Consider the following 14020-nt stretch of genomic DNA (forward strand, 5'->3'; position numbering starts at 1 on the left):
ACTCCACTCGCTCTGACAGGGCTCAATCATCTTGTGGTCCAACAGGTAGCCAAGCTCCTTCTGGATGAGAGGAACTTTCACTGGGTTCACACGGTAAGGAGGCAATTTAATTGGCTTTGCGTCTCCAACATCGACATCATGCATCAACACAGTGGTTCTTCCTGGAGCGGCACGGAACACCCGCGGGCACTCCTGCAGTAATGCCGAAAACTCCTGCCTTTCCTTGGGTGGTAGATGAGAAAGCTTAGTCTGGAGATCATTCATGATATCAGGATTCTTCCCCAAACTATCACTCAGGCTCATACTGCATGGGAGAACTTCACTTTCAGACTCGGGTGGAACAGCTACAGTGCAGACTGGATTATTTTCGTCCCGCCTGTGATATAACTTTAGCATGTTGATGTGACATAGTTGCTTGCTCTTTCTACGATCTGGTGTGGCGATGACATAGCTAACATCACTGAGTTTCTTCTCCACGAAATAAGGGCCACTAAACTTGGCTTGAAGAGGTTGCCCATGAACTGGTAGCAGAATCAAAACCTGATCTCCTGGCTGAAAGTGGCGTAACCTGGACTTCTTATCATACCAAGTCTTCATCTTCTCCTGAGCAGCTCCTAAATTCTCTCTCGCCAGCTGTAAAGCAGTGGACAGCCGTTCTTTGAACTTCATCACATACTCCAGCAGGTTGACGTCATCTTCCTCCGACAGCCAGCATTCCTTGAGTAACTTAAGGGGTCCTCTTACTTCATGGCCAAACAGTAGTTCAAAAGGTGAGAAGCCCAATGATTCATTTGGAGATTCTCTTGCGGCAAACACAACGAATGGAAGACCTTTATCCCAGTCTTTCTGATGTTCCAAACAGTATTTCTTGAGCATCGATTTGAGTGTTTGATGATATCTCTCCAACGCTCCTTGGGTCTGGGGATGGTAAGCTGAAGACGTGATCTGGGTGATGCCCAACTCTTTCAGAGACTGCTTGAAAACATTTGACATGAAATTACTTCCTCGGTCTGATTGTACCTCCTTGGGCAGACCAAACTTTGTGAAGAACCCTAGCATTTCCTTAACCACGTTCTTTGCTGAGATGTTTCTAAGTGGAAGGGCTTCAGGATAACGAGTAGCCATATCAATCATGGTCAACACATAAGAAAATCCTGAAGTCTTAGGAAGAGGGCCCACAATATCCACCAACACACGGGTGAAAGGCGCCTCAAAAGGAGGAATGGGAACTAGAGGTGCAACCTTTTCGGTCTGATTACACTTCCCCACAACTTGACAGGTGTGACAAGACTTACAATACCAGGAAACATCCCTGAAGATACCTGGCCAGTAGAAGTGATTCAAAATGCGTGCCACAGTCTTCCTCACTCCAAGGTGTCCTGCCAAACTGGAATCATGAGCCACTCGAATGATATCCTGCCTACAAACACGAGGGATGACAACTTGATGTACAACCTCCCATTCACAGTCGGCTGATGCTGTTGGGGGTCTCCACTTCCTCATAAGTACTCCTGACTTTACATAATAACAAGTAGAAGCACCGGCTGACTCTTCTTCACTGTAAGCAGAGTTAGCTAGACCTTTCAACTCAGGGTCAGCAACCTGCAACTCAACCAACTCTTGACGAGACAAATTATCAACACTACGGGGGTACTGCCTCATCTGGTGAGTGGTCCAAATTAGCAAAAAGTGTCAGCTAGGATAACATCATCATCATCATTATCCTCTAAATCACCAGTAACTTTAGACTTAGCCCTAGTGACAGCACATGCAGGGAACACATCAGGGACATCACAATCCTGGGACGCAGCCACTGGCTCACTAGACAACTGAGGAGCTGGACACACTTGACTTCCACCAATATCATTTCCAAGTAAGAAAGTTACACCTGACATTGGGAGTGTCTCAACCAACCCAACCACAACAGAACCATTAACAAAACCAGACTCTAAATTCACTCTGCACAGAGGAACAGAGAAGTAATTATTCCCTACACCTTGTAAGATTACAGTTTCATCAGAGGAATTAACATTAGAGCCTAGAACACTGGTCAGCATAAGGGATTGGCAAGCACCTGTATCACGATATATTTTAACTGATTTCCTGTCATTACTGTCCAGAGGACTGACAAAACCATCAGACAGGAAATTAGCACATGAACTCTTGAGAGTGTCACCCACGTTACTGCTCAAAAGAGGAGCTCCATCATGAGAATTTAAGTTACCCCTCAAAGCAGGTTCAGTTAACTCAGTTAAAGAATTCTGGGAACTCTCAAGAGTGGACACTAGACCAATTGACTGAATATTTAAAGACTCCTTTTTGTTCACATCACGCTGTCTCCTGAAACATCTCTCCGTAGTATGACCAAGCTTACTACAATAAGTACATTTACTTTTCTGAAATCTAGAGGTGAAGCTGGTATTTACTTCCTGAGAAACATCATCTTTATTCTCTTTCCTGTTACCTGTACTCTGAGTAGAGGCAACGTACTTACTCTCAGCTTTTCCTTTTTCTCTAGAATATCTCTTGTGAGTGAGAACATACTCATCAGCTAAAACTGCAGCATCAGACAAATTATCTATTCTTCTCTCATCAAGATATAGGCTTACATCTTTACTAATACACCTTTTGAAATCCTCAAGCAAAATCATCTGCTTAAATTTACCAAAATCAGAATCCACATTCTTAGAATTTAACCACTGCTCTAACAGATCTTCTTTGATTTTTGCATACTCAACATGGGATTGCTTATCTTGCTTGTAAGTTGTCCTAAATTTTACTCTATAGGCTTCAGGAACAAGCTCAGAGGCCTTAAGAATCAAGCTCTTAACTACATCATAATTATCAGATTGATCCTGAGGCAAAGATGCATAAGTTACTTGAGCTTTACCGGTGAGAACAGTTTGAAGGAGTACTGGCCAATACTCCTTAGGCCAATTAAAACCTGTAGCTACCCTCTCAAACAACTGAAAATACTTTGTTAAATCAGATTCATTAAAAGGAGGGACAAGTTTAACATTTTTAGCCACATCAAAATCATCAGAGCAAGATGATCCAGTTCCACCTTGTTTCATGCGATACTCATGGTCTGCCTGAATCCTAGCAATTTCAACTTGTGCGTGAAACTCAGCCTCCTTAGCCTGTGCTTGAAATTCAGCTTCCTTCACACGAGACTCCGCCTCCTTAGCCTTAGCCTCCTGCAGGGCTAGCTGTAACTTAGCTAATTCAATCTGCGTTTGCTCATTTGGAGGAGTTACATTAAACAAGCTTTTATTAATCATGCCAACAATTTGATCTTTAGAATGATGAGAGTGAACTGCAATTCCCAATTGTTGAGCAACGAGCTTAAGTTCATTCTTTGTTCTGTTTTCTATATCACACACTGTTTGCACATTTGACAAAAAATCTTTGGCTTCATCAAGTGTAGAAATAGTAGCCATCATGAATATATCACAGTCACAAAATATCAAACAATATCCTTATGATAATATCCTGAATATCCTGATGAGAGGTCGCCAAAATTTATGTTACGGAACAGAGAAAGATAATGTACACTTTAAGTGAGAATACGAAGAGTCACTACTGTCCCGTAAAGTTCCAGGTTCAAAACAAAAGAGTTAGGTAAAATTACAAGTTAAAGTTTAATGCTTAAATTAACAACAAAACATTCAGGACTCATAAGGATAATGTAATGGCAAAAACAGGTTAAATATATGGTTAACTGCAATAGCCTCTATTAACACGAAATTAGCAAGAGTAAATTTATCTAAGTCAGCCCTGATAAAATGAGATACCAGATAATACTCAGTGAATGCCAGATAAATAATTACAGATACAAACTATTATCAAAAATGACTGACATAAAGAACCCCACACGAATTACAAAAACTTCACTAGGCCTACAAATTAAACTTATGCTATACAATACAAGAAAAAATGCAACAACATTTATACTCAAATTACACACAGCTGCTAGATGTTTGGAGATTTCTTGAGCACTCACAATAATAATATCTGTACAGGGGAGGACAGAGATGTGAACAAAATGAGGAGCAGATCTAAGTGGCAATGATGCAGAGACTGAGCTCATTATATAGGGGCCAGCAGAGCCTGATACAACTTGTAAGAAGGACGCGCAAATGAAGCCACGGGGACAAAGAGATGAAAATCCCGCAAAGTATAACAGAGAGAACGACTTACTCTACTATAATGGTAGAAGGGGGGGACTGAGGCAGAACACGCTCGTGATCAAACATGCAGCAACTGTGCGTTAAAATTACACAAAGGATGATGAAATCATAGGCTATGTAACAATATATATATATATATATATATATATATAAAATTTAGCTCTCTCTCTCTCTCTCTCTCTCTCTCTCTCTCTATGTATATACTGTATATTGCCAGATGCCTTAATCCCTTATGCGGGGTGGCCACAAACAAATCGCTTCCACGTCACCCTGTCCCCCGCCATTTCACTGCCCTGCTCCCAATTCACATCCCCCTCTCCAACCCTCCATCTCATCCTAGGCCTTCCCCTCCCTCTCTCCCCCTCCATCTCATTCACATGCACTCTCCTCGTCAGTCATTCACTCTCCATCCTCTCCACATGGCCAAACCACCTCAGTGCGTTTCTCCCATTGCTTCCTATCACGTCCACATCCACATCCACACCACAACGATCCTTCACTTCCTCATTTGTCAGTCTGTCTCTCCATGTGACTCCACAGGTTTCTCTCAAATAACTCATTTCCACTTCACTCACTTTTGACTTGTGTCCCACCAATAACGTCCAAGCTTCACTTCCATACGTCAGAGTTGGTATCACAATACTGTCATGTAATAACTTTTTCACTTCCATGCTCACTTCCCTGTTTCTTATCACTGCTTTCAAGGAACCAGCAACCTTTCTTCCTTGGTGTACGATTTCAAGCACTTCACCCTCCAAACTTCTATCCTTACTTATCATAATACCCAAGTACTTAAACGTACTCACATTTTCCATTTCCCCATCATCCAGCCTCACTGTACATTCACTGACTTCACCTCTCTCGAAGACCATAACTTTACTCCTCCCTACATTCACCTTTAAATTCCGTTTCGTACACACTCTCCCAGACTCATCTACCAAACCTTGCAGCTCCCCTTCGTCTTCACTTAACAACACAGTATCATCTGCAAACAACAGTACAGGGAGTTTCCAAACACTGCCCTCTCTCATCACGGCCACTCCAACATCCACTGCCCTAACTTGAATCTCTTTTATAACCCAATCAATATACAGATTGAACAACCATGGAGACATGACACATCCCTGTTTCAACCCAACCTTCAAATAGAAAAACTAACTCATTTCACTATCCACACGCACTGCTGCCTTAGCACCCTCATACATACTCTTCACAGCATTCAACAACTTCCCATCTACTCCATATATCCTTAATACTTTCCACAATCCTTGTCTATCCAACCTGTCATATGCTTTCTCTAAATCCATGAAGGCCGCATACAACTTTTCCTTCTCTAGACACTTTTCCACTAAACATCTAAGAATGAATATCTTATCTACACAACCTCTTCCCTTCCTAAAGGCCCCCTGTTCTCCTCCAACTAATTTCCCTAATTCTGTCAATAAGTATCCTACCATACACTTTTCCTATTACACTAAGAAGACAAATGCCCCTATGATTACCACACATTTCTTTTTCCCCTTTCCCTTTGTACAAGGGAACAATTATACCTGATTTCCAATCCTCCGGGACTCTACCTTCCTCCCAGGCCAATCTGCACATCTTCCACATCCATTCTACTACTATCTCTCTCCCATGCTTCAGCATTTCACCACGCACTCCATCAATTCCTGGGGCTTTCCCCATTTTGACTTTCTTCATTGCTTCCATAACTTCCATCCTACTGATTTCTTCCTGTCTTCTCACCTCCCTCCTTCTCCTAGGCATTCCCCAGCCACTTATACTCGCATTACTTACATTCTCTATGTTCAACAATTCTTTAAAGTGTACTCTCCATCTGATCATATTTTCTCCCTTCTCCACTAGTAATCTACCATTTTTATCTTTCACTCCCCTGCTAACTTCACTTCCACCCTGTCTTACTCTCTTCACCTCTCTCCAGAACATTTTCTTACATTCCCTGTACTTGACACTCAAATTCCTCATCCACTCTCTTCTTACAATCTTACTAATCTTTTCACCTCTCTTTTCTGTCTCTCAACTTCTTCCACGCCCCTATTTCTCATCCAGTCATTATATGCTTTCTTCTTTTGTGCCACAGCCTGTCTCACCTCTTCATTCCACCATGCTGTTCCTTGCACCCCTTTTCGTCTTCTCTTCACCCCACACACCACCTCACATGCTGCACATATTTCCTCTGTGAATATCTTGCACACACCTTCCACGTCCCCCATCTGCTCCAATTCATATTTATCCAGTCATTCCTCCACTTCTCTTATATAGTCTGCCTTTTTCTCATCCTCTTGTAAGCTTTCCACTCTCCTTACACCTACTCCTTCCTCCCGTCCTTCCCTTTTTTTCTTTCTCCATTTTACTTGGACCTTCATTCTGACCACCACCAAGTGGTAATCAGAAAGTCCAGTCCCCGAACCTCTATATGCTCTTGCATCCATTACACATCTTTGCATCCTTTCATCCACACATACATAATCAATCATTGCGTTCCTTTCATTCCGTTCACCATCCACCCTTCTCATCACTCGCCAAGTAAACCTGTGGATCATTTTGTGCCTGAAGAGAGTATTGGCTATCACCAACCCCCTCCCGGCACAAATGTCCACTAAAGCACTGCCATTCTCATCTATCTCAGCAGGCACATCCCACTCACCAACTACTTCATCCACCTTCACATTCCCTACTTTACCATTCATATCACCAGTCAAAAACACTCTCTCATTCCTTTCAAACTTTTCCATGCACACTTCCACAATTGTCCAGAACTCTTCTCTCACCCTGGTTGCACGATCTTGCGTTGGCGCATACATGCACACAATCGCCCACAATTGTAGTCCAACTTTCAGTCTTACCCATACAATCCTTGAGCTAACTGATCCATACTCTCTTATATTCTCCTTCCATCTGTTACTCACAACATTTCAAACTCCTTCTTTTGCCCTCTCATTCTCACCTACTCCTGCACATATATCCCATCCATACTCACATTCTCTCACACTCTCACCTCACCACTTAGTTTCAGTTAATCCGCATACATCCACTTTCGCACCCTCAAGCACCTGGACAATCTCTCTCTCTTTCACCTGATCATTTGCACCCCTTATATTCCAGGTCGCCATGCGTATAATGTCCTTTGTACGGTCCTTTGTCGTCATATATATATATATATATATATATATATATATATATATATATATATATATATATATATATATATATATATATCATATACATTTACTTTTTATTTATAAAGTTCCAATTTCTCTCACCATCTCTTTTTCTATCCATCTATCTGTCTATAGTATTCATATGGTTATTGATTTGTTCACCTATTTATCCACTTGGCAATTCATCCATTCATCCACCTATCTACATAGTAATCAGTCCATTAGTTTACCAATCCATCCATCTCTATAAATATCATTCTATTTAACTATCATTCCATCGCTCTCGATCTCTATGAGGATAGACCTTTTCCAGTGACGTCACAGAAATCACGTGGTTTCGTTTACGACTCCATATTGGACGGCAAACTCCTTGCAGTAATGGCTGTCCAGACATGGCTGTCAGAGATTGAAGTGATATATGCAGAAATCTGGATCAATGCCACCAAGATCTATACATGAAGAGTGTTTGGGGCTGGACGCTTACACCATATCTAGGGAGAAATTTACCAGTTTCAAGTACTGGGGACCGAAACCATATCTCAGATAAGGCGATGTCTATCACTATTTGGTGAACACCCCGTCAAAGTTCACCGTGGCATCCCTCAAGGTAAATATGTGTAATATATCTCGCTGGAACTGACATACAGTACATGTAAATCGTCCTGGTAATCAGTAAATTATTGACTTGGGGCCAAGGGGGTAGGGATTGCACACACTGACTGGGAATCGAGTAGTTGATGAATGGAATTGGTTACTCAGTCATGCAGTTGCCGCCCCTTCTTTAGAAAGTTTCAAGCATAGCCTCGATAAGCATATGACAGGTATAGGTTGCATATAAAATTTGTTACTCTTGTAGTCACACTTTTGAGACAGCTGCCTAGCATGGGCCTGCATGGGCTATTGTAAACAGTATATATTAGTCACACTCTCGTGGGAGCTGCCTAGCATGGGCCTGCATGGGCTACTGTAGGCAGAGTAGATTAGTTACACTCCTGTGGGAGCAGTCTAGCATGGACCTATTGGCCCACTGCAATTACCTTCTCTTCTTAAACTTCAAGTTAGGTCCTAGCTTAGGTCAGGTTAGGTTGGTTGGGTTGGCTTGGTTTGCTATAAAAAAGTAATTTCCAACATAAATGATTATAAGATTCATATTAATCGCAGGAAATACTGAAAAATGAATATTTTAAGCTTCAATGTGAGTTGGGTGTAATTCTGGAAATTTACCAAAAAAATTAGTTATTTTGGAAAATTCAGTAATGATAGGCCTAGATACATACGCACAGCCTATATATGTTTAAAATAGTTTTACGTATAATGCATAATTGACAGTATATGCCAAAACTGTCAATACTGGGTGTTTCAAAATTCGCTCACTAATTTAATTTTCAATTTTCTTTGCTGATAATCGACCAACGACGTTCATCTTGTGGAAACTCTTACTCAGTAGCTAAGAACTTTATTGAGTCTACATTTGAAGTTTTCCACCGTTTTCTTACGCTACCATGCTGACTCTAGAGCAGAGGTGTAAAATCGCTGCATGGCAGGAGGTTTTTCAATCTGTGGTTGAAGTGCAGTGACGATTCCGGGCAGTCTACAGACAGCATTATGCACCGGATAGGAACACCATCGTCGCCACCCACCAGAAGTTTATGGAGACCGGATCCGTTAAGGTCAAACCCCGATCAGGAAGACCTCGAAGTGGGCGGAGTGAGGAGATTGTCAAAAATGTCCTTGAGGCTTTTGCTCAGAGTCAAGGAAAGTCCATTCGGTGAGCAGCTGCGGAACTGAACATCAGCGTGACATCGATCCAGCGGATTTTGCGGCGTGATCTCAAGCTGTATCCATACAAGATCCAGGTGGTTCAGAAGCTGTAACCTTAAGACTACGATTGTCGGGTGGAGATGTGTGAGACACTGCTGCATCACTATGAAAGAGACCCATCGATCCTGGAGAACATGTGGTTCAATGACGAAGTTCTCTTCCACCTTTCTGGTCACGTCAATCAGCACAATATCCGCTTCTGTGGAACTCATAATCCTGTGGATATCCGTGAACATGAAAGGGACACGCAGAAATTGGTCCTCTGGTCTGCCATCTCCTCAGCTAGGCTGACTGGTCCGTTCTTCTTCCGGGATAACGATGGAAATTCTGTGAACATCAATGGAGACAATTACCTTTATATGCTTCAGGAGTTCTGCCGACATGCAAGAAGTCATTTTCCAGCAAGACAGTGCCCCTGCTCATTACTCGCGTGAGGTTCGTTCATTTCTGAATTAGCGGTTCCCGATTGGTGGACTGGTCGCCGTGGTTCCATCGAATGGGCGCTTACTCGCTGGATCTTACACCATGTAACTTTTTTTTGTGGGGCTACATTAAGAGCAAAGTATACGCCACCAAGCCGTGAGACCTCCCCACACTAGAAGAAAGGATCAGGAATGCGTGTGCTTCTGTTACTCCCGAAATGTTGTCCAATGTCGGCCAAGAATGCATAAAACGGTGGCTCGCTTGTTTCGAAAAAGGTGGTGCCCACACTGAGGTGCACCAGCGACTTTCCAGTAGACTTACGAAGCCACGTTTGATGCCACCAACGTTCTCATGAATCGTAGACTCAGCAACCAAACTGTCATTTGGTTCCTCTTCTAACTGCAATTTTAATAAATTTTAAAAAATAATGAGGGCCTTTTGAAACACCCAGTGTTGCTGTTGAAGTTAACTTTTACATTATAAATGAAACAAAATATTGGCACAAATTTAAATTAAGGTCATTTATTTCATGGTGATGAATACAATATAAAACCTAAAGACTTCAACAGTACAGTTTTAATTATTTTACATTTTACATTAAAAAATGTCTTAGTACATATCTGGTAAAAGATAATATAAAGGGTTGTTGAAAGAAGTACAGAATTTTTTCCTCCCATTTGTAATTAAAACATTATTGTACTCAGTAAACAATGTATATTTAACTGGAGCATGTATTGGCAGTTTGGCTTTCAGTGGAGCAACATTAATTTCTAAATAAAATAGAAAATTATACATAGTTGTACTAGTAATTATGCTTCAATTGTAACTGAAACATAGGTTAGCACACATACTCACAGTGGTATATAACAGTTTTATAATGAAGTGTTGAATAGTGTACTGTACTGTATTACTATTAAAATGATCCACCATGATACAGATAGCAGTTTTAATTGAATCACAATGAAAAACATTGAAAAAATAAAAATTTAAGGTTTAACCTAACCTTACCTAACCTAACTTAACCTTAAGTATGACCTAATCTGTAATCTGATCAGTTTTACTTACGCATCTAACATTCTTGGTCATCGTTGCTATGGCGCATATAGTTTATGTTCATTTTCGTTTGGGTGAAACTCTGGAATAATACCAAAACAAGGCCTGTCACACAGACCCTCCCCCTCTTTTCCCATGCACACATATGGCCATGACGGTCTTGTACTCTGAGACATTAACATCATTAGGATATCCCATGACATTGCAACTGCTAAGAATGATAAATATGCAGGCATCTATCCACAAATCATCAGCTCATCTGATATGAGATGCCTGTTACAGAGTCGGGTGTAGGTCGTCGGCAGCCAATTCTCCCTCTTCACGGCAGCTATCCACATCTGTTGCCTTTCCTCACTGGCTTGAAACTTCAGAAGTTTACCCCACTTCCAGTCTTGTCTTACAGCCGAAGACACAAAAGTGGAATAACATTGTGGAATCTGCAATTCTCTCTCTCTAGACGTCCGACAATTTGCCGTCCAGTATGGCGTCGTAAACGTAAGTCACATGACTCGTGACGCCACATGGAAAAGGTCTATAAATCCATCCATCTATCTAACTACATACAAATGCATCGGTCTATCTATTTGTCAGTCTTTCCAACTCTCTATCTGTATCTTACCAGTCTGTATTGCCTGATGCAGCAACCTATGAGGAACGTCCTGGACAAAATAATCTCCAGTTTACAGAACGGGGACAGTAATGGCGTGGCAGTCGTTCAGTCACACCCACCCTCTCACAGGAAGCAGCGCCAGGCAACAGCCACAAGTAATGACAGGACACGAGTTATTCTGCTCGTTTTACTGTGAACTCACAACTCCTTTCGATCCTTTGATACAACTTCTGTTCAATTCTTGCTATTTCCGGAGCAATTTTTTCCCGTTAGGATAGACTTTTCCAAGCGAAAGGGTTGGATAGAGCATCCTCATTAACTTCATCTCTCGTACGGGCCTCTTCAAAGACAACGTACTCAAGCTGGAGATGAAATACTAAAGTGAAATTTAAAATCCTATCATAAAGAGGCATCTACAAATTCAGCAAAAGCTAGAGACAGAGGCAGTTACAAAAAAGAGACGACTAAAGAGAAACAGAAAGCTAATGAGAGCGAAAGACAGCTAGACAGTGAAAACTGCAGAGATCAAACTACGGAGAGTCATAATTACAAAGAGAGGCAAACAGCAAGAAATAAACAGTTACAAAAAGCTACAGAGAGGAAGGGATCTACAGAGGACAATATCAACAGGCAAGACATAGCAAGAAGGGAATACAGACAACGGAAAGACAGCAACAGTGACAGACGGAGAACATCAGACAAATCAAAAGACAGACAAAGAACAAAGACAGATACAGAGAAACATAAAATACTACGGAGACGGAAACAGTTGCAGGGACAGACAGCCAAACACTGGCAGGAACAGCCAGAGCCAGAGGTAGGTACAGACAGCGCCTTCTACAGGGAGTGTTGCAACAACTGTCGGCAAGACGCAATGTTGCATCAGTCCCTGCTGCCAGTGCTCGCTTAACCGCTCTGCTGTCCCCTGAATTATTTCCATCATTATTGTTTCCATCCTCATTGCTTAATAATTTGATGAGTTAAGACATTTTCAGCATTTTATCTATGTATGTATATATGTATCTATTTATCTATATCCATATCTATATCTATATCTATCTATCTATCTATACAAATTTGATTGTTTACATCAGTTATGACAGACACTGCTTGATAATACGAAGATATATAGAGACTGGTTAGGTTCGATGTTACTATTGAAAAGAACTGCCCAGTACACATGTTTCCAAATTTAACCTCCATTGCGATATCCTCATGACACAGGGCAAGCATAAACAACACTGTTTACTCCAGTACCTTTCACGTAACATGAAAACAGGATAGGATGGTGGCATGGGTGCAGCGATCTATAATTTTTTTGGCTTACCCTATTATTTTTTAAATCCATTTCACTTTCTATGAAATATATATATATATATATATATATATATATATATATATATATATATATATATATATATATATATATATATATATATATATATATATATTACCGTATGATGAGTTACAGAGTAACTCATATTAATCTCCCAAAAGCAGTGGAACATATGTTCAGTCTTTCATCGTATTTTTTAAAATCTTCATTTAGATTCTAACAATTAACAAGTTATTTGTGGAATACCACATTTGCGCGATTTTTGAGTGCCATTACTGGGAATGCATGGGAACTGCAGGCAAGTTCTTGACAGTTTCGAAAGCTCAAATAATGTTAATTACAAATTATGAAGCAGCTGTTATTGAATTCATAAGCTTACCAGTCAAATCCCATCCCACAATGATGGAGTCTGCAGTTGTGGCACGACACCTTTGGTTTAAGCATATGTCCATATGTTACAAGATTGCCAGGATATCCTCAAGATTATTTCATGTTTATACTAAAGAAGTGTTTCAGACATTAACTGTTAGTATTACAAGTAATTTCTTTCGTAACATACATATTTAAACTTACCGAATACAAAAGATATCATTTGCTCTCCAGTTTTCCCACCAGGCTTTTATCTCCCACTCCTTTCTTTTCCGAAGATTTCTGGGAAATCTGTGCATCATCTCCCCTTGCATCGCTAGGCAACACAGCGAAGCATATTTAATGAAGAAATCCAGTTAATCACAGTTAAGAGCAGTTTGCGTGCAGGAGATTCAATTTATCCGCCCCTGCTGCCCGCGCCACTGTGAGGCAACATGGCGCCTGTGGGTCACGTGACCTGGGCGGGCGCCGGGCAAGAGCAAAGTTGTCGCAAAGCTGTGTAATAGGTGTAAGGTTCGGAGAGATACGGACAGCCTACCAATGGTAGTGCCGTTGCAAAGGCAAAGCCTTGGCCAAGCAACTGAACTGAACTGGGAACTAAAGAAAGAGACAGACAATTGGAGACAGTAACAATGAGCCAAGTAAACAGACTGAAAAGGCAAGAACAATACAGAGCCAGCTACAGAGACAGCTAGCTATGAGGAAAAGACAGCAGCAGAAAGAGGCAGACGGCAACAAAAGCAGGGACAGCTTCATAGGGACAAACAGCAACAGAGACAAAGAGTAAGAGCAAGAAAGACAGACAGCAACAGAAACAAAGAGTAGGTCAAGAAAGACAGACAGCAAATGCGACAAAGAATAAGCACAAGAAAGACAGACAGCAACAAAGAGTAAAAGCAAGAACGACAGACAGCAACAAAGAGTAAATGCAAGAAAGACCGACAGCAACACAGACAGACAGTAGCAGAAACAGAAGCAATAATGAAGAGACATAAATATCCACAGAAAACAGGCAACAATAGTAAAAGAGCGAGCA

The 14020-nt window shown here is 41.2% G+C and overlaps 1 protein-coding gene across 1 annotated transcript in view; it reads right to left on the reverse strand.

Moving 5' to 3' along the window:
• Positions 1-14020, reverse strand: part of LOC145400507 (patched-related protein 9-like) — a 524238-nt gene that overhangs the window by 22768 nt on the left and 487450 nt on the right. The gene's annotated exons all lie outside the window — the stretch shown is intronic.

This window comes from Coenobita brevimanus, chromosome 52 (assembly GCF_032717465.1).
Source record: "Coenobita brevimanus isolate Jiangsu-jjx chromosome 52, ASM3271746v2, whole genome shotgun sequence".
NCBI lineage: Eukaryota > Metazoa > Arthropoda > Malacostraca > Decapoda > Coenobitidae > Coenobita > Coenobita brevimanus.